The sequence below is a fragment of the Diceros bicornis genome, chromosome 16 (genome assembly GCF_020826845.1).
Source record: "Diceros bicornis minor isolate mBicDic1 chromosome 16, mDicBic1.mat.cur, whole genome shotgun sequence".
NCBI lineage: Eukaryota > Metazoa > Chordata > Mammalia > Perissodactyla > Rhinocerotidae > Diceros > Diceros bicornis.
Window position 1 is genome coordinate 50,686,652 of NC_080755.1, and position 26,552 is coordinate 50,713,203.

General features: G+C 43.0%; 1 protein-coding gene across 1 annotated transcript in view; it reads right to left on the bottom strand.

Annotated features, from left to right (window-relative positions):
- CCBE1 (collagen and calcium binding EGF domains 1) overlaps positions 1-26,552 on the bottom strand; it is a 232,863-nt gene that overhangs the window by 95,000 nt on the left and 111,311 nt on the right. The window lies entirely within an intron of this gene.

The following is a 26,552-nucleotide window of genomic DNA, read 5'->3' on the forward strand; positions in this document are numbered from 1 at the left end:
TCTTGATATTTACATCCTTGTGTAATCCCCTCCCCTGGGGGTAGGCTGAATGTGGTGACCTGCTTCTAACCAACAGACATGGCAAAGGTGACGGATGTGGGTTCTGCAACTAGATTATAAAGACTGTGCTGTCCATCTTGCCGGCTGACTCTCTCTAGTGCCTCCTTGGCTTGCACGCTTTGATGAAGTACAGGGCCACATTGAAGAGGCCCACTTTGCAAGGAACTGAGGGTGGCCTCTGGCCAATAGCCAGTGAAGAACTGAGGCCCTTTGTCCAACATCCCATGAGAAACTGAATCTTGCCAACAACTGTGTGATCTTGGAAGAAAATTCTTCCCCAGTTAAACCTTGAACAGACTACAGTCCAACTGAAACATTGTTAGACTCTGAAAGAGAGAACTCAGCTAAGCAGTGCCTGAATTACCAACAGAAACTTAGGTAATAAACAGGTGTTGTTTTAAGCTGCTAAGATTTGGGGTATTTTGTTACACAGCAATAGATAACTAATACAAAGTCTATCAACTAATGATGACAATCAGACAAGGTACAAAAGCTGTTTTCAGTATCTAGATTTTGATTCTCCAGAGCTGGATGAATCTGACCATATCTTCTGGTTCCTCAAAACCTCTAAACTTCCATTTATCAGTCTAGAAACTAAAATGGGAGTCTTGTTCTCCTAAAATTTGTATTGCTGAATATGCTTTAAAACCCACATAACAGTTAAATAACCATGACTTCCAACTTATTTAAAAATATGTTATACCAGATTAAGAGATCTCAAGTTTTACTTTCTGTAGTTTATATTTTGAACATAGGAGAGAATTTAGTAAGAGTCTATTTTTGTTTTTTGAAATATAAAATTTTGTAATTTAAATAGCCTTTTTCAAATTCGTATACGCCCTTGCCCCACAAAGAATCCTATTTGGTAAATTCTCCCTGGGGGTCATGCCTCACCCCCTACCTCCAGGATCCTCTTTAATGCACTTAGTTGACTCTAAAGATTAGTGCTTAATCTTTACCCCATAAAATTTTGAGTTTCAAGATAACCTCTCACTTCTCACAATGAATAAAAGAATGGGAACTAGGAGGCACTTATAAATGATTAGAGTATATTTAATCCATTGCTGCTATCTTTGAAAAATTGATGAACTTACTATAAGTGTTGCTTAACATTTCCTCCATAGAGAAAGGCAGTTAAACATTAGGATTGTATTTGTTTGTTTTGGGTTTTTGTGTTCTTCATATTGGCTCTAACCCAAAGGAGCCAACAGCTCAATTTTTATCCATTATCTGAGAACATTATATACAGGATTCAGAAATAGAGTACAGTTTAGGTCTCATAGATGAATTGGAATAATTCAGGATCAAATATGTTCCAGGGAAGTTGAGTACCAATTTTGTCCATGTTATAGTTGGACTGTGGCCAACCTTGCTATTAAGTGGGTGTTAATGAAGAGGAGGGGAAGGGAGGCGCTGTTGTCATTCTATTTTTAGGAAGGTTTCTTATCCCAAAGGATAAACTTCTTACAGTTTCAAACTGTAGTGGTTTAGGTTCAAGTGGTTTAGGTTCAAGTGTCATACAATTCTTTTCCTCCCGTTGATTTTCTTAATATAACCACTCCTGCAAATGAACCCACTCTTTCTATGTTGCAAGGTTTCATTTATTCCTAAACGAATTCAAGTTCTAAAACAGAAGTCTGGCAAACGATGGCCCTCTGCCTGTTTTTGTAAAGTTTTATTGAAACACAATCACACTCTTCATTTACATATTGTCTATGGTTACTTTCATGCTACAAGGGCAGAATTAAGTAGTTGTAACAGAGACCAGATGGCCTGTAAAGGCTAAAGTAGTTAATATCTGGTTCTTAAAGAAAAGGTTTGCTCACTTCTGTACTTAAAAAATCGTGATAGAAACTAAGGAATAGTGTCTGTCCAGCCAATGCTTTACGATAAAGTAGAACTGTTAGAAAAATAACAAATCAAAGACTTAGGCTAGTTATCTCTTCTCTAGAGGCGGGGCTGCATTTGGAGTCCAAAGAAGCACATTTGAAGCTTTACTTCATCCCTGCTGATGTGGGAACTTTGGGCAGTTCATTTAAATTCGAGACTGTCTCTCATTACACAATGAAACGAATATCTCTGACCCATTTCTCAGGGTTGCTTAATGACACGATATAATTTATATGAGGTAACTCGGTAAAGCACTCATCTTCTTTTCCAGAGCTGGATGATGTTTGCTGGTATGATGTTTACTATTCAATTTGAGGACTTAAGTAGAATTATCTTGAGAATTTGTTCACTTAAATTCTGTTCAGTATTCTTTAAAAGTCAGAAAAGACGAAAGGAAAGTCATGATAAATGTACTGACGATAGGAAACCAAAAATAAGGGCAAACAGGAGGAGGTGGAGCTCATACCCATATATCAGGGAGCTTTATGACAATCATAGGCTAAATTCTAGATTAAGTAATTTAAATGGAGCTTTGTAATAATAACACAAGGATGTAGGGATCACTTGGAATTAAAATGGATTTACTAAGAACACGCACTTTCAAATATCCTCATTACTTTCTTGGAGAAGGTCACTAGCCTAGTAGAAGTGGATACAATATGTCGTGAGCATATCTGGATTTCAACAACACATTTGACAGTCTCTGAGGAGCTCCTTGACGATAAGCTGTAAGACTGCGGTATTGTAGATGAAAGGTACCATTAAATAAATTGGTCCAAAGAGCACCAGCGGATTGGGACCCATCCATGGCTTGGACAAGAATTTTGACAAAAACTTGCTTACATGTGCAGGTGACCTGAAAATGGGATGGATAGCAAATGCACAGAACATAAAAATTTTCCATACTATTCCATTGTTAAAATATACTTTCATATTCATTTTATGAGCTCTGCATCTCATTAACTATCTGTTAAATAACCTGGGCTCTACAAAATCTGGTTAAGTGGGTAACATCACCAACCTCATTTTACGGGGGAAGAAACTGAGAATTCAGCTGATAAATGACAGAATTGGGACTTAATCCCGTGTTCTGGTGACAAGTCCCACATTTTCTCTACTATGCACGAGCTGAGGCAAGACCCCAAAAGATATAAAGTTGTAAAGAATAACCAAATCTAACAAGGTAACAAGTATACTAGATTTTAAAAACCAATTTCAGAATATTAGAATGGGAAAGAAGAGGCTTAACAGCAGTCATCTTGCAAGAGTTTAAGTTCTCAGCTAATAGTAAGTTAAATGTGGGCTGCTGCACGGTACACCACTATAAGAGATGAGTCAAGATAGGCTAATTCAAATCCTATCCAGCCATAAGAAAGAAGGAAATTCTGCCATGTGTGACAATGTGCATGGACCTTTAGGGAATTATGCTAAATGGAATAAGTCAGCCTTAAAAGACAAAATACTGCATGATTTCACTTATATATGAAATGAAAAAAAAAAAACCAACTCACAGCAACAGATCAGATTAGTGGTTGCCAGAGGCAGGGGAGTGGGGTGGGAGGAATTGGTGAAGGTAGTCAAAAAGTACAAACTTCCCGTTATAAAGTGAGTAAGTTCTGGAGGTGTAATGTACAGCATGGCGACTATTGTAAACAATACTCTATTGTACATTTGAAAGTTGCTAAGAGAGTAGTAGATCTTAACAGTTCTCATCACAAGAAAAAAAAAATAATTTGTAACTATGTGAGGTGATGGCTGTTAACTAAACTTATTGTGGTAATCATCTCTCAACATATACATATATATCAAATCATCATGTTATACACCTTAAACTTATACAATGTTATATGTCAATTATATCTCAATAAAACTGGGAAAAAAGATAAGGCTACTTCAGCAGAAATTGTGGTATCCAGGAAGGTAATGACAGTCTGGCTGAATGCTGTTGTTCAGGCTTCCTAAAGGTGAGGATTCAGTCCTAAGGTCCATATTTAAGGTCACTGATAACTGGAGCTGTCCAACAGAGACCAACAGGAGGAGGGAGGGGCCATGAACCTGCGACACGGGAGGAAGCATTGAAGGCAAAGACCTCAGAGAGGGAAGATACAGGACAATACATTCCCTGTGTTCAAATAGGTGAAGGGATGTGACAGAGAAGACATTCGACTTCTTCCAGCTGTTCTAACCAAGCAAGGCCAGAATTAAAGAGTTAAGATGCCAAGAGATAGATTGCTGCTTAGTTAAATCTTTCTTACAACTAGAGCTGTCCCTAAAAGAACTGCACTTTCTCGGTGCAGTCTAGGTCCCCTGTTTGCTGAATAGTGTCTTTTATCTGCTCGTATTGAAAGCCTTGAAGAACTTAGGGGGTATCTGGACAGTATGAGATTTAACAACCTCTTCAAACATGAGATTCCAGAATTTCTATGAACAAGTAGTCAACGTAACATTCTTAGCTCTCATACAAGGGAAAACCTAAAGCACCAGAGATGAGAAATTACAGAAACTGAAGAGAATAGACTTTTTAAATTATATATATAGATGTTCAAAGATAATACTGTAAGGATCAGGAGAAATTAATATAACTGCTAAGAAAGTCATTCTTAATGTTCTTGTACTCTGTGCTCATCCCAAAAATGAAATATACTAAAAGAGGCAAGCACCGTTTTAAAGTATTTATGTAATATTGCTGGGAAATTAGTAGCATCGCTAAAAAGTGCTGTCCAGCCAAGAGAGTCCAAGAAAGGCAGGACTGAAGGGTGTTTTGGAATGGCATCGAAGCATTACCGACCATAGATCCCTTCCTCCCCTTGGGTGATAATTCTGGCTCACTCTCCTCCTGGTGCCCCAAGCATCACCATGGAAGTGCTCCACGTAACAACCTCCTCTGAAGCTCTGACCTGCCGAGGTCCCTCTTCTCTTGGCCACAGTTGGTTTCCCATCCCTCCTAACCTCTCGAACCCCACTAGGGAGGAAGACATTCCTGCAAGATCCCGCCAAACCCAGGCCACCCAGAAGTGATTTTTCCCCCTCTTTCTGCAAAGTTCTTTTAAATTTTTTAAGGAACAAGCCAAAAAGTATAACCAGAATTCTCCTCAGAATTTTGGCTTCCTTCTCAGGCAGTCCTAGATTTTGCTAGTTCAACCCTAAATGCTTCATACTTCACACTAAAAATTACCAGGGAGTAGTAGTTTAAAATGCAGAGTCCAGGGGCCTGCCCCATGGCATAGTGGTTAAGTTCACACGCTCTGCTTTGACGGCCTGGGGTTCGCAGGTTTGGATCCCGGGTGCAGATTTATGTACCGCTCATCAAGCCATGCTGTGGCGGCATCCTATATACAAAATAGGGGAAGACTGGCACAGATGTTAGCTCAGGGCCAATCTTCCTCACCAAATAAATAAATAAAATGCAGAGTCCAGGGCCCTGTCCTTGATGGCTGGGTGTCTAGGATTCTGCACAAGTTACAACCCCACCCAGAGCCTGTGGATCACACCTGGAGAAACCCTGCTGAAGAATCTAGAACTCTCTGCCAAGCCTACGCAAACATTCATTAAGCACTATTTAGGGAAAGAGTATTAAACGAAAGATGCAATATTAGAAGTATTTTTGGGTCGGCCCAGTGGCACAAGCGGTTAAGCGCGCGCGCTCTGCTGTGGCGGCACAGGGTTCGCTGCTTCAGATCCCGGGCGCGCACCAAGGCACCACTTGTTAAGCCACGCTGTGGCGGCGTCCCATATAAAGTAGAAGAAGATGGGCACGAATGTTAGCCCAGGGCCAGTCTTCCTCAGCAAAAAAGAGGAGGATTGGCATTGGATGTTAGCTCAGGGCTGGTCTTTCTCACAAAAAAAAAGGAAGTATTTTTATTTTTCTTTCCACCTAGAAAAAGACTTAAATTTTTCTATGGCTAATATTTTAGGTTGTAAAAAGGAAACAGTTTATGTATATATGATTTTCAGGTAAGTAAGGCAACTCATCTTAGGAAAACACGATGGTAGCTAAGCTTTTTTAAGATTGACTATTACAAAGATTGTACCTATAAAACCAATATGTGAGAATCTGAAAGCAATGACAGAGATTCTCACAGTTCTGGGCTTGACAGTTTGTGTTGACACAAGCAGTATCATCTTTCCCACAAAATGTCCAAGTTGGAACACAGGTATTCTAGAAGCAGGGCATTTTTTTTTTCAGTATATAAAAATACTTTCCTTAGAAAATAAAATATTGAGTGTTTTGTTTAAATTTTACTGTTTACATTGTATAACGCACAAAAATTAAAACAATGTACAAAATATCTAGCAGAATAAAGATGATAATACACAAGCAGCTGATTTCAAGGCATAATAGGAATTCTGTCACTTTAATAAATTGTATTAGCTACGTATCAGGTGCTTTTCCTAACTCCCAGGAAGAAGTCAGACATTTTTTGGGCTATCCTTTGGTCCTCCTTGAAGCTTAATTGATCCCTTCCAGGTAACTACAAACCAAGATGTAATAGTTCTAAACATATTTGTCTGTTACAAACGTGTTGCTCTGAGTTGCTTTTTATTAATAAAGAAATTTTAAGGAAATTAACCCATTATGAAATAAAAACTATCAGTACATTTCTACACCATTGCTTTTTCCTCAAAAAATGGCAAGATTTGATACTATCTTGCAAACGATCTTTTCAAACTAAATGAGACTTACTCTTGCAACTCATACACACCTGACTTTGCAAAAGCTTTGAGAAAAATTCTTTCTCCCAGATCCTGCTCTTTTCCATTGGTGTGGCTTAAGAAGCTTCACAGCACCAACAAGTTAATGACACTGTTCTCTTCCTTACTAAAGAGATGAGGAGAGAAGAGGGAAAGAAGGGAGGAAGACCCCAGTGGTTTGCTCACGTATCACAAGAAGGAAATGCATAAAACAAATGCCAGTCTGGCTCACCACCACAAAGTGAGTTTGGACATTAAAGGTCCATTTTTTCCATTATACCTCCCTAGGAGAAGCCCCTGGTTTAACTTGTACCCATTTCATGTCAGTATTAGAGGATGCAGGGAGTAGTTTACGATGCATCAAACATCTAACTGGACAACAGGTACACTAATTTTCTAAAACCTCTCATTCCTAATATGTATTCCAGACACTGAAAAAACAAAGTTTGTAAAGCTTTATGTTAGGAGACTCAATATACAATTTAAAAAGCTCAAAATTAAATCACAAAAATATGCCTTTTGTGGGGCTGGCCCAGTGGCGCAAGCAGTTAAGTGCGCGCGCTCCACTGTGGCGGCCCGGGGTTCGCTGGTTCAGATCCCGGGTGCGCACCAACACACCGCTTGGCAAGCCATGCTGTGGCGGCGTCCCATATAAAGTGGAGGAAGATGGGCATGGATGTCAGCCCACGGCCAGTCTTCCTCAGCAAAAAGAGGAGGATTGGCAGATGTTAGCTCAAGGCCAATCTTCCTCACACACACACACAAATATATATATATATATATATGCCTTTTGTTACACGAATTACAAGCGATTCACAGACCTTTATTTTTCCAGAACAATAGAGAATAAGCTGGAGGGCACTGAAGAGAGAACAAGAGGTCAAGAGAGGCTTCACAAGCCGGAGATCTTCAGGGATCCAAGGAACCTTCTCCTACATCCCCTTATACTATATCTTGCTCACTCTCTCCCTTTGTATCTATACGTGTGTGTATGTGTACATACATACACACACACATATTTTAAAGGAGCCTCCATTTTTCCCCCCATCATGAGAACAATACATACTCAGAAAAAACTCCAAATAATCAGAAGTACATTTAAAAAACAAAAAGTAAACATATATTCCCAACCCAATTCCACTTCTCATTCTAGACCCTTTTCTCCATGTAGGTGTGTACATACACAAAATTTTTGTTTTCATGAAAATGGTGACACCCAATGCATATTTTTCCATGCAACAACATATCTGGATATCATTCCACATCAGTATGTACAGATTTAACTAATCTTTAACTAATATAGCTGCTTAATATTCCATAGTCTTTATAATTTACCCATTGTCTTACTGATGGACTTTTATGTTTTGGTTTACTGCCATTATGAATAATGATATATAAACATCCCTCTATAACACATTCTGGGGAACTTGTAGGAGTATTTTTATATGTAGAAGTGGAATTTGCTGAGCCATGCACATTTTATATTTTGATATGCACTGCCAAATAATCCTTTAAAAAGGCCACACTAATTTACACTCCCACCAAAATGTATGGGATTTTCCAACGAACTTGTCAACACTAGATATTAACCAGTTACTGAATATTGGTCAATTTCCTAATGAAAAGAGCCTCTTATTTTCATTTGTATTACCTTGACTACTAATAACATTGTGCATTTTTCATGCCTGTTAGTCATTCCTGTGTCTTCAGTGAATTGCTTGTCCCATCTATAGTAGACGGTTACATTGGTGGTCTACAGCTAATCACACCTCATGTTCATGCTCTCATGTTATCACCTATGTTGGTGCTAGTCTTGGCCACTCAACTTGCTCTGACTGATAGGGTATTAGCAAGCATGACCCAGCGGCTTGGTAAGGGTTCACACAGTGGGGCTGTTCCCTTTGGAAAGCTCACTCTTAGAACCCTAAGCCACCACATAAAGGTCCAGCTTCCCTGCAAGAAAGACCCCAGGGAGAGAGATGGGTGGCTGTTCCAGTCATCTCAGCTGAGGTCCCAGACATGCCAGTCAACAAGCCCACGTGGACATTCCAGCTGCAGTGGACACCATATGAAGAATAACCCAGCTGAGCCCAGCCCCAGATGGCAGAATCATGAGGCACAATAAGTCAGTATTCACTCAAGCCACTACATTTGGGTAATTTGTTCAACAGCAATAGATAACCGAAACAAAGTCCTTGATCTGTTTTTGTATTTCTTCTTACTGATTTGTAGAAACTTGTTATACTTGAGGAATATTAATTTTTGTCCCCTGATATATTCTGTAAATATTTTTCCCAGTCAGCATTTTAAATATGTTAATATTCTGTATGGCAAAGTTATGTAATCAAATCTCTTAATCTTCCAGGTTTTATGTCTACAGAAATTTTAAGGTAATTTATTATTTAAATCAACAGAACCTTGAGTTATCGACAGTAAGCTCATTTTATCCACTCTCTAAAGCTTGCTCCTTTCCTTTTCTTCTAGGAAAGAGAATGTCTTGAAAGGATTTACTTTATACTCATCGAGGAAAAAAAGGTATTATGATATTCTAAGTTATTTTGAACTCCTGCATTTATATTGTCGGCCTTATACCAATAATTCATTAATTCATGAAGATTTCTACAAGATGCATAAATAAAGGGGTTTTAATGCACATTTAAGACACTTTATAGAGTAAAATACAATTAAAATTCATTAGTTTATCTATTCAAGTGACAATTGTTAATTGAGTGATTATGGGTAAGATGCTTTGGGGTTGCCAGATTCACAAAGCATTAAAATGTGGTCCCCAGCCATAATGAGCTTACAATCCAGATGGATTGAGATATGATGACAAATGATCATAACTCAAGGCTGGAAATGGTGGTGGTCAAAGGAGAGATGAGGCAGAAGAGTGGGGAAGGGGAGAAAGAACCAGGGTCCTGGAGGTGGTGCCATGTGGGCTGAGCCTCATAGAACTGATGGAATCTGGATGTGAAGGTGGTGCATACGAGTCATCAGGCAGAGGGAATTGCATGCACATGGTCCCCAAGCGAAGGAGTGTCACAGCAAGCTGTTCACTCTGAACATCAGAAGGGTCACTGTGGGCCAGGTCAAGGGTGGCATCTGATACCAAATTAAGGACTTTGGACTTAGTACGGAGTAGCCTAATGAGATCTGCTTTATGAAGATTAATCTGGGAGTAAAAGGGATTAAAGGAAGAAGGTAGGTTAAACTGTTAATAAAATATTGTAAATGCCCAGGTGAGAAGTATGTGGATTTTGAAGTAGGCCCACTAGGGCTGTGGTTAGAGGAATGGAAAAGGCAGCAAAGGGAGGGGGGGAGGGGGGGGAGGGAGGAGGAGAGAAGAATTTCCAGAAAAGAATCAAAAGGACTTGATAATGACTAATTACTTGTGACCTCTGAGATATCTGAAAGGAACAGCAGATAGAAATCTCAGGAATTTCCAACCGTGATAAGAAATCACATGTCTGGTTTAGCCCATAGCTTACATACTTGCAGGAAACAGGGCAATTTTGATTCCTGAAATTTGGCAACAAGAGTCATTTCACACTATTTTAAAGTTGTGGTATTAAAATGTTAATTAACTTCGGAGGTTATCTACATATTTTGACACTCTGATTATGCAATTCTTTTATTTCCCTCAATTCCCTCAGGAGAAAGTAGGTGAGGATGCCTAACAGGAAACCTTGAAAATCCAGTAATTTAATTAAGGACAGCCAGTGTGGATTCAGGCAAAGAATCATGCCTGTTTTAAAAGGGTGGGAATAGATCATCCTTGCTAGTCTCACATTTCAATAAACATCTTTGTCTGCAGAGGACTCCAGAAGCAAAAGGACAACTTTTCATTAAAATGTCTCATGTGAGAGCATACTCTCGGGAGGCTTATTCCTCCAATACTCTGAGGCATTTCCTGATACTAAACCTACAATTTTTTTCCTCATTTGGAGCCCTGTCCTCTATCAACACCTCCCTGGTAGAATGTTTAGGTCAAAAAGGTCAGCTAGGAGAGTGACAGTCACACACAAGGGGAGGTGGTCCATGTGGACTTGAGGTCTCCACATGGGGAGAGATGACAACGCTTGCCCCCATGGGGCTTTTCCTAGAAACATTTGGTTAAGCCAAGGAATGGCCAAGGCTTTTTGATCAGCTCTTCTTGTCTGGAGGGAACAGAACAATCAACTTATTCATCACTCCCCTTTCACCTCCAAGAAACCTTTCAGGCTGTGTGAAGTGTCCTGACTGGCAGCGAGTCATTCTCCACATACAGCTCATGAGGAAGAATGACACATAAATGGGGGGACTGAGGGTACCTGGCCGGATTCTTGCTGGGGGTTGTGCTCTTCACTGCCTGTCTCCCATGTGTCATTTGTTTTTCTTTCTGTCTCTTCATCCTACTGTCCCTGGAAGGAGATAGGATGCCTCTGTTTATACCCCAATTCTACATTCATTTCCAGCATGAACATGTGGGATTATTAAAATATCACTCACCCTTTCCAACCCTAGTGGGCAGCTCCTTTTGCCAAGGGTGTACTCTAAGCCCAAGACCCAGAGGGGACTTAAGTCTCAGCTTCAATGCAAAGACAACAGAAAGAGGAAACATAAGGGCCTTTGACCAGCAGAAAATCTATGGCTCCATGCCGGGTCACCAAGATCAGTGTAATCCAACTTTAAATGTTCCATCAGGCCAAGGAAGGGAAAACTGTTCTGCGGACGAAGTTAGGAATGGCATCCTTGAAGGAGAGAAATGGGCTGTGACCTCTGTGTGAGGGAACAGCCACAGGACTCAGCTCCCGTAGCTCCCAGATTCACTGCCAGTAGGGCACTAGCTCCTTATCATGTAGGAGAGTTTCCTCTTGTTTCATGGTTGTAGTGTGTAGTGTAAGTGCCTGACAATTAGCTTTTTTGATTGTAATGTTAAGTGCGTGACATTAAGCTTTCTATCGCCGAGGCATCCATTTCAAAGACATCCATCTCGAATAAACATATTGCCAGCTATGTGACCAGACAAAGAGCCAAGCCACTCCACCCATGAAGTTCTCCTTTTAGAAAGCCTTGGGTGACCCAGATTACTGACCACTTGAGTGACCTCGCTTTTCTCTTCCTGCCCTGTAATTCCCACTCTAATGCTTTAAATTCACCAATAAAGAGTGAACCAGCAAAACCCTAGGCAACCCACCCTGGGGACCAATAAAGGCAGAATGCCAGGTCCACACTTGCTCCCTCTTTCGCTGTGTGGCCCTACGCGTGTTGTGTACCCTCCAGGACTTGTGAGTAATAAACCTTTTTACAAAGTTCTCTGATGGTTGTTGCTGAGGTACATTTTGCAATCGTAAGAACCATAAAGGCCAGTCCAGCCACAACATTGGCTCTGGTTGGGGAAATGTCTGTGGGGACTCACTACAAGTTGCTGGGGCCCAAGTCAATGCCCCAGGCATTCCTACTCAATGGCATCACTGTCAACAGGCTGAGATGGAAACAAATCATTGTGTTGCCATGACAGTCAATGGATTATAACCTAGCACGGGAGAGAACAGTCATCCATGTGAAATAACTAGTAATAAGACTAGCCGATGTGTGATTTATACTATATGACAAACCAGAAGAAATTCAAAGAACAGCTAAATTAGGGAGGGCTTGAGAGAGTGAAATTTGAGAGGACAGATGGGAGTAGGGACAATGGAGGGTATTTCAGATGAGGGGACCACCATAAATAAAGGCACAAAAGCAACAATAAAGGGTAATAGTTTGGAAATGGGCCTAAGCAGAACCAATCATGTTTTCGCACTAGACCGTGAGTATGAAAACATGCAGGGCCTTAGAAACCAAACAGAGAGGTTTAGATTTACTTAGGTTGGAAATGAGAAAACCGTGAAGATTTTTTGAGCAGGAAGGCTGGGGAGGGTTGAAGAAGTGGAGTCAAGGAGCACTGTGGTACTCTGGGCATGTGGGAATAAGGAGAAAGTCGAAGAGAGAAGGATGACACAGTCTGGAGGACTAGGGGGCACTTGTACTGGAAGGGGTGGGGGCCGGGGAGGGAGCATAAACAAGACAGAGCCATCACAGACCCGAAGTTTCGAGTTCACCTTTGAGAGAATGGCAGAGCTCCCAGCAGAAACTAAAACTGGGAAAATAAGCTGATTTGGGGGCTAAGATGAGGAGCCTGGTTTTCAAGATGTCATCCGAGACTCTCAGTTGACGCGTCCAGAACGCAATACCAGAGAGAAGATTGGCCCCAGCGGGGAGGACGAGTTTGAAGATTCTGATTAGGGCATCACCAGCACAGACCACAAGAATGGAGCCACTTAAATTAGCATGAAAACCCAAAGGTGACATCAGATGAACATATCTCACAGCTCATTAAAAGCACTAATGGGGCATGGGTCACACGCCTGATAGACATTTCAACACATGAAAAATATTTGCTTCCAGCTGAAGACAATTTTGTTCTAATAAGTGCTGACAGTACTTTTGTCCACATGCTTCACACAATGGTCCGGACTGAGAAAATGAATGCAAACAGGGAGACCTCCAGGGACCTCCACAGCCCCTGAACTGCACAGGCTGTATGTGGGCTGCCCAGAACATGCCAGCAGAAGCAGTGCACTGGAGTCACCTGGAGGACTCTCCCTGGCTGGGTTGCTGCTGCTGTTATGGCAGGAGATCTGGGATCATCCTGCTCCCGCAGGGAAGGGTAACCTGACTGAAACATGAGCATTGGGCATCTCGGCCAAGATCGTGAAGACTTTTACTTTAATACACTGTACTTTTATTCTCCTTATGGATGAAGAAATAGACATGAAGAGGATTTAAGCGCTTTACTGAACTGAAAATGTCTTGGCCGTCATTGTGCCATCACGTGACGCCAACTATTGGATGGGTCAAATGTTCAAGAGTGCTGGAGAGGATTCTGAGTTCATTCAAAGTGGTCTTCTCATCTTCTGAATGACAAACTAGGGTCCAAGACCACGTGGCTGGTTAGTGGTCCATGTGGGCCAAGACTTTGAGCCTCTTTACTCTCAGCCCACTGTTCTTTCCTTGAGAAGAAAGGTGTCCTTGCTATGAGAGCAAATGGCAGTATTTGCACTGATATCAAGAAAATAAAATTATATGGATACGTCCAGATTGCTCTGGTTTCCATTATTCAAAATAGTGAATTACATCTGTGTTAGTCAGTTCAGGCTGCTATAAGAAATCACCATAGACTCAGTGGCTTAAACAACAGAAATTTATCACAGTTCTGCAGGCTGGGAAATCCAAGATCAAGGTGCCAGCAGATCTGGTGTTTGGTGAGAGCCCACTTCCTGGCTTACAGACAGCCACCTTCTTGCTGTGCCCTCACATGGTAGAGAGCAGAGAGAGAAAGCGAGTACTTGTCTCTTCTTATGAGGTAATTAACCCCATTCACGAGGGCTCCATCTTCATGATCTAATCACCACCCAAAGACCCCACCTCCTAATACCATCACACTGGGGGATAGGATTTTAACACATGAATTTTGGGGAGGACCCAAACTTTCAGTCCACACCACCACCTAATGGAAAACTTAGGAAGAAGGCTTTGATTTTCTAGTCTACAAAGGAGGAGGGGGAGGGACTGCAGGGCATGGCTAGGTGATCACAGATTCCTTTCAGATCTGGCAAGGAACAATTATATAAGAAGGAAAAACCCAGGAAGCCCTCCTGACAAGCCCCAGATAGGGTAAATCAGCTGCTGCCACAACAAATGAAATTATGGACCGACAGACTATTTGCAGAAAGCCCTTAAAACTAAGAGCATGAGCAAAAGAAATACACTTTGCACTGAGAGCCTCTTCATTTCACTTGGAAATACAGATCAATCTATGTTTTATGTGCTCTTTTAGACAATTTTTTTTTTTTTGGTGAAGAAGATCAGCCCTGAGCTAACATCCCTGCCAATCCTCCTCTTTTTGCTGAGGAAGATCAGCTCTGAGCTAACATCTATTGCCAATTCTCCTCCTTTTCTTCCCCAAAGCCCCAGTAGATAGTTGTATGTCATAGTTGCACATCCTTCTAGTTGCTGTATGTGGGACGCGGCCTCAGCATGGCCGAAGAAGCAGTGTGTCGGTGCACGCCCGGGATCCAAACGCGGGCTGACAGTAGCGGAGTGCACGCACTTAACCGCTGAGCCACGGGGCCGGCCCCATGTGCTCTTTTAAAATATAAAATCCACACTTCTGAATGGCAACATCTGATTCAAATATGGCAGTATTCTAGAAATGTAATGTTGGTGAAGATAAAATCTACACACACCATGATGGATGAACAAGCTCTTCTGATTCTACCATCTCCAAACAAATTCCAGGAAAATAAATTAAGCAAACTGCAATTTGAAGGAACAAACAATACTAACGGGCACCCCCCGAGGGACACAAGAGAGTCCCAAAAAGCAAAGTGAATTAAGCGCATGTAATACTTGATCTCACTGATTGAGGCTGATTTTAAAAATGAACTCTATCTGGCGCGGCTGGGCCTAGGAAGCTAACCTCTGTCAATGAGCTGCTTAAGCCATTGGGTACAGCAAGCACCAAACCCCTACTTGCCTTGATGCCGTGTGTCACCAACAGAGTGAATGCCATGAGGGAGATGCCAAATTTCAGACTATTAGATGAATAAGCCAGGCCAGCAGTCAACAGTGTCACAGTGATCTAGAGCCCGGTCAGGCAATTAGCGTGCTCCTAGCAAAGCCTGTGAGTAATACCTACCTTAATGATCCACAGCTGCTCTCCACACTGGACGATGAGAGCGCTGAACTTGATTCCTCTCCATGAGCATGGGGGTGAAGACACCAACGTGGCATAAAAAGCCCACCCGTTCTGCAGAGTCTGCTCCTCATTACCCCCCACATTGTACAGATAAGCAGGCTGAGACCACTCAGAAAGATAAAGGAACTGGCCCAAGGACACAACTGAGGAAGCCTCCCTGTGCCGCGTGGCTGGCTATGTGCCATGCCTGGCTGCCCACCACCCGGCCTTCTCAGGAGACCACTGGGATAATGGCACTACTGGAAGGGGTGCTTCCATGGATCCTGAGAAAGCGTCTCTCAGTCTCATCCTCTTGGCTGTATCTACTCCTAGCTTTAGCTTGTCTACACAACACCTACCTGCAAGCTATGCAATCATTCACACCCTGTAGACACCTAGGCCAGCAGCACAGCCACAGGCAGCCTCTTGGGGGGCAGGCTTCCTCTAATTCAGGGGTCAGCAAACTATGACCCACAGGCCAAATCCTGCCTACTGTCTGTTTTCGTAAATAAAATTTTATTGGAACACAGCTATGCTCTTTTGTTTACATATGGCCCATGGCTGATTTCAGGCCACAAGGGCAGAACTGAGTAGTTGTGACAGAGACCATACGGGCTCCCAAGGCCTCAAATACTATCTGACTCTTTACCAAACAAGTTCCCTGCCCCCTGTCTAATTGACGGCCTAGCTCTTCAGAAAAACCCTCACACCCAAAATACTTCACAAGTTTCAGAACACTAACTTCTGCAGCGGGCTGACTCCCTGGTAAATATTTTCCTTCATCAAGTGGATTGGACTAGAAAGTCCTTATGAAAAGGCCTGTACTCAGAGGAGTTTGCTTGCCCAAGCCTTGCGATGTTAAAAAGGAGCAGCTGAAGAATCCTGTAAGCTCAAGAATCCTGCTCCCCAACAGCATTCTCTAACGGTGCTTTGGAAAACACTTCCTAATGAATAGAGACAGAAAAATCAAGACTAAAACAAAACCATGTCTTAATAGTCTTAACCTCATCTATTTATAGGAGATTGGTCCTTTAAAAAACTTCAACATTTCCAGCAATATCAGGACTTTTTCACTGAAGTGAAATAGTTTTGACATGGATGAGCAAAGGAGAATGTGAAGTCATAAAGATCTAGTTCAAACCATGATTCTGCCAATTACTGATTCTATGAGCCTTGGGCAAGTTACTTAACCTTTCTGATCCTTAGTTTTTCCATCTGTAATGTGGGATATATATCAGTTATCTATTGCCATGTAACAAATCACCCCAAAACTCAGTGGCTTAAAACCACCACCATTTATCTGATCATCATTCTCCATTTGAGCTGGGCAATTCTTCTTGCCTTGGCTCACTCATCTGGCTATAGTCATCTGGCAGATGGTCTGGGGCTGGAGGGTGTAAGATGGCCTCATTCACACGGCTGCTGCATGGGTTCTGGCTGTCATCTGGGCCCTTCTCTTTCCATGGGCCTCTTGTCATTTAGTTGTCTAGCCTGGGCTTCCTTCCTGGGGGCAGGAGCATTCCAAGAAGGGGAAGGCAGAAGCTGTAAGGCCTCTTGTGGCCTAGGCTCCCACACTCGCACAGCAGCACTTCTGTCATGTTTTATCAGCCAGGGGAAGCCACAAGGGGTAGAGAAATGGACTCCACCTCTTGATGGTAAAGAGCTGCAAAATATTATGGCCATATTTTCCCCAGGATATTCATGCCTTTGTGTTTGTGATCACTGAGTGAGGTAACACATGTAGAATGTTTCATCAGAGGGTCAGGTCATGAACTATTTGGGGCATACAGAAAGAACTTCTCTACCCTTCATCCAGATTTTGGCAAGACTGTATGTCTTAACAAAGACATTCCTGCTGTTAACATGCATCCTGATTCTGGCGGTGTCTGGAACCAATCTGACAGCTCCTTATACTTCAGCTATCCTAAGCATCCATTTGCTCACTTAATAAATTGTAAGAAGTATATGTCAAAGTTGGCAATATTTCCAACATCGTTTTTCTGTCAGGAAACCTGGTTTGGAAAGGTTACTCTGGGAAGCTGTCTAAATCAAAAAGGAAAATACCTAGTCAAATTCATTTAGTATCACAATAAAGAATGCTAAGTGGCAGCCCATAGAGAATGTGTTGGAGTATTTTCACTTGCCTCTTTGGTGAAAGGACCCATGTAATCAATCATTTTGCAAAAAAAATCACTGTATATCTGTGCCCTTGAAATGAATGTTTAGATTTGGTTAACAGCAGAGTTTTCCCTCTTGAACTGATGCTGGCCTTCCTCTGATCATATGGTTGTCCCATGTGTCCGCCACAAAGATATAAAATAGAAACATTGGGGAGATATGGTGGAGGAACAACAGTCTCCTCTAATTACCCAGCTACACTCACATAGCCTTTTGCAGGAGATCATCTCCTCTGTGTACAGGAGACATGCCCAGTAGCCAAAGCTGGTTGCAGCCTATGTACTGTCAGAGAGCTGACCATCATAATCCTGGGATCAATAAAAGACAGCAAAGCCTTGGCCTAATTAGTGAGACAATTTTAAATGGCCCCTGTTCTACTCATCTGAAGCCAAACAGTCTATGTGGGGGAGACAGTGGCTGCTTATTTAATCATAGTCACCACTTTGAGAAGGGGTGAAGGTGCCTTACAGCTCAACTGATGCAACTCAATCTCATCTGAGCAAAGCATACATAACATCAGACCTCAGCGGCACAGGGGACCCTCTTATTTGATCAGTGAGGAAACTGAGGTCCAGAGAGGTCCTTACACACAACCAGAGAGATCGTTACACACACAACTACTGCACAAACCAGGCACATGTAAGCCAGACGCAGTGACGGCCCACCTTAGAAATCCACCGACGGGCTCTGACTGGGTATGGAGTGACAGCTGCTGGGGAATGTTGAGTGTGCCTTTTCAGCAGCAGCATCAACTCAAGCCATTAAAATCCTTCCTCCAGCGGCAACGGAAAGGGGAGAAAGTTTGAGGCAAATCCAGACTAGCCACAGTACCATTTCTATTTAGGAAAAGCACACCTTTGAGGTGGGCAGATGCTGCGTTGTAGGCAGTCTCCTGCTAAGGAGCCAAAAACTCTGAAAAGACAAGTGGAACTGAAATGCCACCGCTCTGTTTTCAGTAACCTTGGTCAACCACAGACCCCAAGCTGTTTCTCCAACACTGCAGCCCCTGTCACTACTGTGGTGACTTGGAGGCCTGAGGATCCAATCCCTCTGGATCTGGAAGTGTAAATAAAATACATCTGTGGTATTATAAAGCATGGCCAATGATGGAGGAGCTTTCTATTCCCTTCCAGATTTTGGATAAGGCACTGCTCTGGACAACTAGCATCCAGAAGAGAATTCTGGTTACTGATCAACGTTCAACGAAAAGAGTATACTTCTTTTCAGATCAGAAGCTTGACCTGGCATAAGGGAATTAGGGAGGGATGCTGGCTCATCATTTTCATGATTTTCTGCCTCTCACATCTGATTTTAAAAACCTAAGTACAGTTCCTCACATTCAATCATACCACTTTGTGTGGATCCTGTTACTGTCTCTCTAAAGATCGCCTGGCTTAAAACATATTATCCAGCATAGACAAAGAATTTCTTGACTTCACTGTGGACTACTCAGAGGTCCTCTGAGCAACCAAAGCAGCTCTCTGTTGTATGGGTAGTGTTTATGTCATTCCCACTCTCCTTTGGGTCACTGGCCCCAAGAAGCAAGAAGGCCAGAGAACTTCTGATAAGAGAAGAACTCTAGTGCAGAAGGACAGGCCAAAATGGCCAACTCTTAAGGACTCAAAGTTAGACCTGCCAGATAGTCACAGGCTACTAGAGCCTCTTCTCTCCCTATTACATCAGAGATTTTATGTGAGAAGGTGATGAGCAAGTATTCCACAGTCCAACAGGGGTGACAGCCTCCTCCACACTGGATAGGACAGTCTTGTGGAGGCAGACGATGGCGAGAAGTTCCCGGGGGTGCAGGTCGTAGTTCTCCTCCCCTTGTCCAGTTACTACCTGGAAATGTACTCAGATCGAAGTGGGACCACAGGTATCCAGTGGAATTCCCCCTTGTCTGGAGAGAATAAAGCAGCTTTGAGGGCCAGTGGAAAGGGAGCTGGAATAGGAATTCAGAGCATCAAATTCTAGTCCTCTGCCAGTAACCAGCAGGGACCTTAATTAAGCCAGGGCATTGGTTTAAAGTCATTTCTATAATAAAACAGTTGCAGGACGTGATTTCCTAGATTCCTCTAGCTCTGACATTCATTTTACTCTCTCCAAGCCAACTTAATAGACAGGCATATCTGTGCTCTTCACACTTGAACATATAAATGGAAAATGTTACCTGTTCTGCTCTAATAATGATAAATATAGTGATAAATGATTTCAGAATTTGAAAAATTTTCTTGAAATGGTATATTTTAAAAATTCTTCACCAAGAGGAACTGCTGATTGTCCAATACTCAAAGGGAAAAGATTAAATGTTTAAAAGAACATATGGATCCTTGGCTTTTTCTCTTGGGTGGGGTGGCGGGCTGAATTTGACAGCAAGTTTTAATTGGTATGTTCCAGTCGATCAAAGCGTTGCAAGTACCCCACCACCTGCATCCTCAGCTCTTGCTGTCTCTTCTGTCATGTTTGCCAACAGGTAATGTTCAGCTTCGGATGCTCCAGAAGTCCAGGTCCAATGTCATAATTCAAGAGCCTGTCTTATGCCAGCTCCTTGGGTTTCTATTTCAGAAAGATTAAAACAGACAGGCTGAAGCAGGCTGTGCCGTTATCTCAGAAAGAAATAGTAGAACTATTTAACTGACCTACAGGGGAAGTCTTCAGTTCCATTCAGAATACGCAAAAGCTGAAAAGAAATGCCGCTGTATTACGTACAAATGCCAATGGCCTGGAGTCATTCCTCATATTTTATGAAGTCAATATTACAGTCACAGCTAAGACATCCTGAAGAAACAGACCAACTCCATCTGTTATAAATGCAGTCCTGTCTTGGCAGCAGAACCACAGCTCAGAAGCTTGGCGGTAGCAAGGTTTCCGGAGGAAAGCTTTGCTGCTTACAGCCTCGATAACAAAATGTACTTTCTACACATCTCAGGGCATTCAGATTCTCATCATTTTTAGGCTTTGCTCAGAAGCATAGTATCCAGGTCTTAGCTATGCAAGCCCCCAGGTGAGCCATTCCTGCTCCAGGACCTCTGCCCCTCCTTCCTGATACTGAGCCTCTTGCTTGGTTCCTGCCTTGAATGACATCTCAGCTGACCACTATGGCTTTGGTGTGGGCTGCTTTGGGAAACGAGTGAAATGCAGACAAGGAGTCTTGTCCTCAGCAAGTCCACAAGATCTCAGCAGAGCCAAATCCCAGCTGTGGACAAGTCCCCAGGGCGTTCAGGGCCCAGCTGTGTTCTGTCTTCCAGGAGCAATTATAGTGGGGACTGTGATAGAGCACAGAGCGTGAGGAGACCACGGATCAGCAGGACAGGAGAAAGTGACCTGTAGTAACATCCGCCTCGTCAGCATTCTTTCCTGGAGATGATTAATGGAAGCTCTGGGAGTGACCTTCATTAGATGTGCTGTACTTACTTATTGAATGTGACCCAGCTGCAGAAGACAAAGGTTTATGCAACATTCAAGGCAGCTGGAGGCAGAGCCCCTGCAGCAGGGAACAAGTGGCAGGCCAGGCAACGACCTTGTGTGCTGGAATTTAATTAAAAGGCTTCTTTCTGCTCAGAGAACCAGGCACTTTTAGGAGGATATAATCAGTCCTGAAATTAATAATTATTTGGAGAATCAATACGTCAGCATAAGTTTGTAACTTCTCCAACCTGAGATTTTTTTTCTGGTTTTCTGGTGGTTGTTGCACTGAAGTGGTAGCACCCAAAGGAAAGAGGTATTCCACATAAGTCCATTTCATGGATAGCTTAAGCTTAAAGCAAAGACAAAACTGTCTGCATTGTTAATAGGAATATTTATACATTTTCAGACTCTGCTGCACTGTCTCAGCTAAGCTGGGGCTGTGTTTCTCAGAATTCCCAGCCCTTGGTAGTTCTACATTAGTGCTGGCCATCAGAGGCAATCTGCGCGCAAATGTGGAAGGCAAAGTACAGCAGCAGGGCCCCCGCTTCTCCAACTCCCACCACACTCTCCTTCCGGATCCTGGGCTAGCGTGTGCAGCTCTGCAGCACAGGGTCCAGCTTCCCCTGCAGGTCATCCACATTGTGGAGTTGGAGGCAGACAGATTCCAGCTCATCCTTGCTCTTCACTTCATGTCCGTCTTTCTTTCCAATGCCAGCCCCGAAGACTGCTGGTTCAGCACCAGATACAGAAGCAACAGCCTCACAGAGACTGTTGAACCAGTACCCACAATTGCATAAGGTTAAACCCCTACAATAAATCTTATTTTATCAAAGTGTTTCTGCTTTTCTAATTCCGATACATATACCTTTATTAAAATGTGCATGGATATAATTGAAGATTTTTTTTTTGATGACCATGTCATTATCACGATCACTCCTGCAGGTTATAGGCGAGACACAGTTAGTGTTGGGAAGAAAAACCCTCAAAACTCTCCCAAGGAAGAGAAGATTGCTCTATATTTGGTGACTCAGGTGTATCTTGTGTCCCTCCTTTCTACGTGACTTACAATGTACCTTTTTTTATAGTTAACTTTATTTTTCCTATAGTGTATTCATTTACATATTTATTTATTGTAGAAAGAATGCTTAACACGAGATTTACCTTCTTAAATTTTTAAGTGTACAACACAGTATTGTTAACTATAGGCAGAGTTGCATAGAAGATCTCTATTCATCTTGCATAATGGAAACTTTATACCCATTGAACAGTAATTCCCCTTTCTTAACACCATGCCCGGTTTGCTAGCTGAAGCCAACATACTCATCTGGGTTTAGAAAATCAGAAAACTCAATTTCACAGAAATCCAAATCCACTTTGCAACAAAGTAGGAAAACAGTTTTCCTCAATTCAGTGGTCTCCTTTGATTATTTACAGTTTTGTAGTTAGTTGAGGTTGCAGAAGAACAGGACTCCCTTGCATAGTGTTGTTCAGCTGCATAAAAGCAGAAAATCAAAGAATCTGGGGACACGATTACTACGAGACCTTGCATAGATTCACTGGTGAATTCTTAGGTCTATAAAATATTTAAGAGGAGAAGATACAGGCTTAAGTCCAGGTCATGACTCATCAACTTGAGTTATATCGATTGAGTGAATTAAATACTTATACATAAGAATCAAAGATAGCTTAAAATACAATTCTCTCAATAACCTACCTCACTTAGTCCTTTTATCATGGTCTGTGTGTGACCAGCTTGTATACACAGACACAAGCTGATTGGCTTGGCACGAGGAAACCAATTCTTTGGCAAACCAGGAACCAAACAGAATCTACTTTTCAGAATGCTAATTAGGAAATTTAGAGAAGTCAACCTGGTCGAGTTGGAGAGGAGGGTAGCCATTTTCCACCACAGATAACTGGATACATTTTCAGAAACAGGCAAGAGAATTGACCAGATGCAGAGAGAAGCTGGGACAAGACCCTGTGGCTCCAGAGAGACTGAGAAATGGGGACAGTGTGGGCCTGAGGAATTCCAATTCCCTTATGATCCAGCATAGAATCTGCACTTCATTTCCATGACAGTCCCCTGATCTTTTCAATAATAAAACGGCTTTCTACCTGAGCTACTTGGAGGGGATCTGTTTCTTATAACAATGAGCTCTGACCAGAATGCCAGTGTTGTTCCCCCATCCACACAGAGCCAGCGCTGGCCCAGGGGCTAAGAGTACCCTACACAGCTACCGCCCTGCCCCTCCTCCAGGACCACTGAGAACTCAGCTGTTCCTACTTCAACAGCCTTCACCCTGAGAAGGTGTGGAAAGCCTTTTGGTGCTGTGGTCACATCTCTACGGGCAGCACTTTGTGTCATCACCGAGCCTGCCGTGAAGTCTTCTTAGATGTTTTAACCTAGTCTCAGCTATGTTGTTTCTGCTTTCAAGGAAAGAGGTCTTCCATAAGATCAACTGTATGGATTGCTTAGGCTTAAAACAAAGACAAAACTGTTGGCATGCTTATGGGAATATTTACATATCTTATTCTCTAGTGGATCTGTGTCCATGAGTAGGCCAGGGTGGTGGAGGGGAGCAGGGCCCCTCATGGCAGCAGAGCCACAGGTGACAACTGGAGAGGTGTATGCCCGACGAAGCATGGACTGATCCAGAGCACACAAAATGCTGCTTTGTCTTGTTTGCAATATAAATCCCAACCCTGTGTGTGTGTGTGTGTGTGTGTGTGTGTGTGTGTATGAGGGGGAGAGAGGGAGAGAAGGATAGAGGGAGAGCGGGAGGGAGGGAGGGAGAGCGGGAGGGAGGGAGGGAGGAGGGAGAAATGAGCAAGAAGAGAGATGAGGAGAATCAACCTGCTGAAATAAACATGATCAGCTGTTTGATTCCTTCCACTAATATCTGTTTGCTACTTGTGCATTCATTCAGCCATCTGACCAACACTCATAAGCAATATTATAGGAAAAATACAAATTGAGAAAATCCTGCCTTACCTTTCCCCCCCTATGAATTAGGAAAATAATGCCACCATTTGATTTTGGCTGTGGACCTCCTCATACCGGCTCAAAGGGCACAGAGCCTTGAGAAGCACTGGCTCTCACAGGGTGAGGCCTCTTCAATGCTTGGTTGGCTGGTTCACAGGATGAACCAATTTTAATGGATGCTTGGAAGCTAAGCTCTCTGGGCTTTAATTCAGTCACCAAGTCCTTGTTGAATGCCTACTAGCTGCACAGAACTCTCATGCTACTGAGGACACGAAAGATGATTAGAACCCAGTTCTTGCCAACAAGGAAGTTCAAAATTTACGAGTTGGTAAAACACGTGTGACAGTTCCATAAAGGTACAAGGTTGCTCACATTGTAACCCCAGTCAGTGGGACCTCAGCATTTAGAGAAGAAACAGCAGTGGCTGGGGAACCTGGGGCAGGGAATGTGCTTCACAGCAGGTTTGAGTAAGTGAAGAGGAGGAAGTGAGGTTTCTCAGGAAGAGAGAGGAGCATGAACAATGGCACAGCAATGGAATAACTGTCTGGAGTGAAGAACCTGTGTTGGCTGACGTGGAGAGTTCCAGAAGGTTGGGTAAGCAGAGGTGTGCAAAGACCAAAAGCAGGACAAACCTGACGTGGTTGGATGTTCCCCTAAGAGCATTCTGACTCCAGGAGCCACATGGGGAGACGATCTTTGTAACAATCTGAATTCTTCTAACACTTGCCTTTTGAAAATGCTTCATTTTTAATAACAAATATAGTACAAGGTTATACAAAATTCAAACTATAGAAACACATAATGGACAAGGGTAAATTCCCCTTAATCCTATCCAGCAGAGACAATCATGATCATTCATTTGCCGCAATTTCCCCAACTTTATTATTTCCTGTGTATAGACTAACCTAGGTAATTATTTATACATACAAACATGAGATTATATACACACTCTTCTGTGTTTTTTCACTTAGTCTATCTTTTATATGTTCCAATATCAGTACATACAGACCCATCAACTATTTGAAATGGCTGCATTGTATTCCACTGTACGGCTATATCATGGTTTAATCATTTCTATATCTGGGTTGTTTCCAGTTCTCATGATATGTGACAGTGCTTCCAGCGCTTACTCCCTCTGTACCCTTCATAAGGGACCTATTACTAGCTGCCTTGTATTTCACTGGTGATCTCACCAACTACATTATGAAGTCTTTGGCACCTGTCTGAAACATCTTTGTTTCCTCCGTGGCACTTCAGCACAGCTTCCTACACAGCGAGCATGTTCAAATCCTGCAGTCGAAATGAAGGGCAATGAACACTGAGGCCAGAAGAGGTTGACTGGAGAGAGGAGGAACCAGAGACCACTTAGACAGGCTTTGCCTTTAAGAATGCAAGGACAAAGTGATCAAGGCCTGGGCTAGGTGGGTGGTAGTGGAAGCAGAAAGCAAACAACAGGCCTAGGAGCAATTTAAAGGCAGGTAACAAGGGGACTTCAAAATGTATGTTCCAGTGTCAGTCACAGGAATCACAGCTAAAACCCACAAACATGTTGGCTTCGACAATCCAGCATGACCACGGTAACAGAACTGAAGAGTCAGCTCTGTTCCTTTATTCATGACAGGCTTGGCTAACACAGGCCTCTACAGGAGAAGAGAGATAAAGGGGAGCCAGGCGGGGGGCTAGGGAGATCCACTGGGGGAGCAGCAGCAGCCTAGTGGAGTTTGTCAAGATGGTGGCCATCTCGGGTTGACTCAGGGTCAAAATGTAGGGAGGTGAGAGAAGGAGGGGAAAAGGAAAGAGGAGGGCTGGGGTTGGCATTTAGTCAAGTGAGGGGCTATGTCCAAGTTCCAGGAAGTCTATTTTTTTCAGCACAGGATCCCAGCCAATGGCAAAGGCCTGGCACGAGAGGCAAGATCCAGCTTCCAAGGAGAGCAGCTGAGAAGGGCTGTCACAGACTGTGTCAGGGCCACAGCAGGGAACACAGGCCATCACCCAGTCATGCAGGCTGAGCAAACCCTGAGGGGTGAGGGACAGGCTAGGCCGCAATGCCTAGAACTCACTCTATACACCAACCCTATAACACGAGGCTACAGTAGGAAGACCGACGGCAGAGACCCCTGAGGGCCTAATACATGCCTCCTGAGCCAGAAATCAGGATTGGGCCGAGACTGTAGGCAGGGCCAACTACATAATCCACCAGGCCCAGCGCAAGATAAAAATGTGGGGCCCTTATTCAAAAATCATGAAGACTTCTCAAGATGATGACAGCAGAGCATTAAGCTGAGCGCAGGGCCCTTCTGAGTGTGGGCTCCTGTGCAAATGCAGAGGTCACATGGCCATGAAGCCAGCCCCGCCCCTAAGTGAAGGACAAACCCAGACCCTGCAGCTAAGAGGGAAAGACGAGTTGTCAACACTAGATATTTTAACAGCACAAAGAGCCTGTTAAATTCTCAAACACACTGTTGGGTTTTCAAAGTTTTTCCTCCCGAAAGAAAATCAGATGCAAAACCCAACCTAATGTATAAGATAGTCTAAGGCAGAGCTTTTCGGGCTGTTACTTCGGGACTCTTGTCCACA